Genomic DNA, 3,935 nt, shown 5'->3' with positions numbered 1-3,935 from the left:
TGCCTATGTCTCTACTTCTCTCACTGTGTCTCTCATGAATAGATAAATAAAATCTTAAAAAAGAAAAAAAAAGAAAGAAAAAATCCATGGCTTTTTCACAGAACTAAGAGAATCCTAAAACTTCTATGGAATCCCAAAAGACCCTGAATATCCAAAGCAATCTTAGAAAAAACAAAGTTGGAATTATCATACTCCCAGATTTCAAACTATGTCACAAAGATATAGTAATCATAACAATGCAATACTAGTACAAAAACAGAAACAGAAACAGAAACAAGACCAATGGAATAAAAAAGTAATTCCAGAAATAAACCCACACATATATGGTCAATTAATCTATGACAAAGGAGGTAAGAATATAATGGGGGAAATACACTCTTTTCAATAAATAATGTTAGAAAAACTGGATAGCTCCATGCAAAAGAATGAAACTGGACCTCTATCTTATACCACACACAAAAATAAATTCAAAAGGGATTAGGCTTAAATGGAAGTCCTGAAACCACAAAACTCCTAGAAGAAAATATGGGTAGTAAGTTCTTTGATATTGGTCTTAGCAATATATTTTTGGACCAATCTCCTCAGGCAAGGTCAACAAAAATTAAAATAAACAGGTGGAATTACATCAAACTAAAAAGCCTTAGCATAGTAAAGGAAACCATCAACAAAACAGAAAGGCAACATACTGAATGTGAGAAGATATTTGTAAATCATACATTTGATAAAGGGTTAATATCCAAAATATATAAAGAACGTATACAACTTAATATCAAAAAAATTAAACAACCATATTAAAAAGTGGGAAGGGGACCTGAGTACACATTTTTCCAAGGAAGATATACAGATGCTCAATGTCACTAATCATCAGGGAATGCAAATCAAACCACAATGAAATGTTACTTTGCACTTGTCAGATTGGGTATCCCCAAAAAGACAAGAAATAACAATTGTTGGCAAGGATGTAGAAAAAAGAGAACTCTTGTACACTGTTGGTGAGAATGTAAATTGGTGCAGCCATTACGAAAAACAGTATGGATATTCCTTTAAAAATTTAAAAATAGAATTATCATATGATCCAGCAATTTCACTTCTGGGTATTTATTCAAAGAAAGTAAAAATACCAAACCAAAGAGATATATGCACCTCTGTTCATAGCAGCATTATTTTCAGTAGCCAAGATATGGAAGCAACCTAAGTACTCATTGATACATGAATGGATTTAAAAAGATGTAATTTATATACTATTACTCAGTCATAAAAAATGAAATTTTTCCATTTGCAACATGATAGGGTCATATTCCAGAGTCTGACTCAGATAGGTTTGGTCACTTCCTCAGTAAGAAAGAAAGCTGAGATCTCACTGGCATGTGTCCAAGAGGGAGAGATTGTAGCTCAAAGGATTAGGAAGTTTTTCCCTTCCTTGAAATTTTGTATGGTTAGTTGCTAGTTGGCTAAAAGAAGAAATTAACAGAAAGCCCATGGTAACCCAGATAAGTTGTTCCTATTATGAAAGATTCTTTAATCTTTTATTCTTTCCAAAACCACAGGTATCAATTTTCTCATTTGGGATAATAAGATAGTATCTCACTCATTACTTTCTTGTAACAGGAAATAAAACAGCACATTTAAAGCTACTAACACAAAAATAAAAAATAAAAAAAAATAAAGCTACTAACACAAGTCATCAATAAATAGAAAGCACTGAGTCTTCTTTCTGTTAAATAGTAAATGGTCAGAAAGAGACAAGAAAGAGATCATCAAAATTCTAAGATAGCATACTCCTCATATCATTCTGCTATCTGTTCGTTATCACTTTATTCTCTGCTGGCAGGGAAAAATTGTCTTATGGACAAAATAAAGGAAACACATCATTGTTTTTACTTCCTCAACACCCCTGCCATTGTCTTAAGAATAGAAATGACAGTAAAGTTCCAGTAGGGAACAAAATAACCTGTGCCATGGTCACTCTTACAACAGCAGTGTAATAGAATGGAATAGCAAGGAAGTAATCTATAAAAATATGAGTGTTTTATGGAATTAAAAATTTGAGCCCAAAGAGATGAAATACCTGCCTTGTTTTGTCACTAGGTGAATTGGTGATGGAATAGGAAAGAAAGCCAGGTCTCTGGATGCTTAGATGTGTGTTTGTAACATCATTCCACACTTTCTATACATATTAAAGATGCATATACATACTCAAATGTATACATATGTAATATAAAATTATGTTTTTACTATATATTAATATATGGATGATTAAATACATACATGTATATATTAATATGTAAAATAATACACATGTGGTGGAACCTGATAAATGTGGATACAAAAGAAACCTAGTGGAAAAATTTTAGAAATACACACTTTTGTTTCTCAGCTTTATCAATACCTGCCTGAGATTGCTTTGGAAAGGAACTAGGCATCTTTTTTCCATCCTGTAGATCAACCTCCAGCTTTTGCAGCTTAGGCAGTGTGGAACCAAGGTCTACAGTCTCTAGAACATACTGTTTTTCTAACCAACCCTTCTGTCCAGGATTCCATGAAGCTTACTTTTTTTTTCCCTTTTGCTTCACTGCAAGTCAGAAATCACAAGAAGCCTTTTGCTGAACCTTTTTTCTACCAACAGGATTTGATCTCTTCTGTTGCCCTCCAAAATACACCATCCATATTTGCATCTTAGTGCTCATTGCCCTCACTCATTGTGTTAGGATAGGCTTCCTTGGAACACTGGTGTTAAAAACACATGTATTTTATTTCTACCTCATGGGAGGTGAGCTGTGGACCTGGTGAGTCTTCAGGGTAGCTCCTCCATGTGATCATTCAGGGACTCAGACACCGTGGCGTATAGCCATACTCTTTCTTACACATGGCTTTCATGGTCAAGAGCGTGTTGGAAATTTGCACAGGAACTTTTATATGCTTCAGTATAAGAGTATCAAGCACAATTTTCTTTCACAAATTATTAGGTAAAACCAGACACACCACCCTAATTACAAGGGAAGGTGGGATAGTGCAGGAACACATGCGTATTTGTTGCCACATTGCTTTTTTATTTCTGTCATCTCTCCACTAGTTACAGGAGGGCATGAACTAGATCCAGCCCATCCCTGACTCTCTCAAATGTTGCCCAAGTTCTCTGCCCTTCAAGACCTATTCAATATTGGATCCAATCTCAAGGGTCAAGCTCCTGCTGCAGGTGCTGAACACAGGAGACCATGACAAGGGGCAGCAGCTGCAGCCAGACTCCAAGCCAGTTCATCCCCACACTCACCAGGTGGTCCTCAGCCCCTGCAGTGTGCAGCTGTGGCCTGGGGACTACAGTATTGCCACCCCTCATCCCACGGCGCGCTCTTCACCACCAGGTGGGGTGGGGGGTGGTAGGTACCAGCATCATCCACTACCCAATATCCGGAAGGAGTGTTAGGACCTGTGACCGAAACACCTCCGTAGGACCTGCCCACCATTCCCAGGGTCACCAGCTTTGCCAGTGATGAACGCCCCTACAGAAACAAGTCAGAACCACCTGTGCAACAGTCCAGAAGATCAGTCAGCAGGTGGTGGAGAGTCACAATTTAAGATGGATATTTAAAGGACCAGCCATGGAATGGAGCAATATATCTGGGCCCCTCTGACCCTTCTCGAGAGAAGAGTCACACAGGCCAGGCCTTGTGCAAGTTACAATCTTGGGCAGGCGGTGAGTGGAGTCAGCCCCCTACTCCCTTACTCAAGGCACCTGGTCCCCCTTCCTCTTCCATGAACTCCCACAGATATATTCATGTGCCTCCATTCAAGCCAGAGCTGCCACCCTAAAGGCAGTGACTCTCACCGGCACACTGCAGCCCAGGGCCTGGAATTGGACTAGGAGGAGCCCTTCTGGATGATTGGCTCTTCCAGTCCCATCCTCCGAGGACACACCCACCCCTTCCTTTCCTCAG

At 38.7% G+C, this 3,935-nt stretch overlaps 1 pseudogene; it reads left to right on the top strand.

The window, feature by feature from the left end:
- Window positions 1-3,215: 3,215 nt before the first annotated feature.
- LOC111091737 lies at window positions 3,216-3,589 on the top strand (annotated as a pseudogene).
- Window positions 3,590-3,935: the final 346 nt, after the last annotated feature.

The sequence above is a fragment of the Canis lupus genome, chromosome 22 (genome assembly GCF_011100685.1).
Source record: "Canis lupus familiaris isolate Mischka breed German Shepherd chromosome 22, alternate assembly UU_Cfam_GSD_1.0, whole genome shotgun sequence".
Taxonomy (NCBI): Eukaryota; Metazoa; Chordata; class Mammalia; order Carnivora; family Canidae; genus Canis; species Canis lupus.
This window is presented reverse-complemented; position numbering and strand designations above follow the sequence as displayed.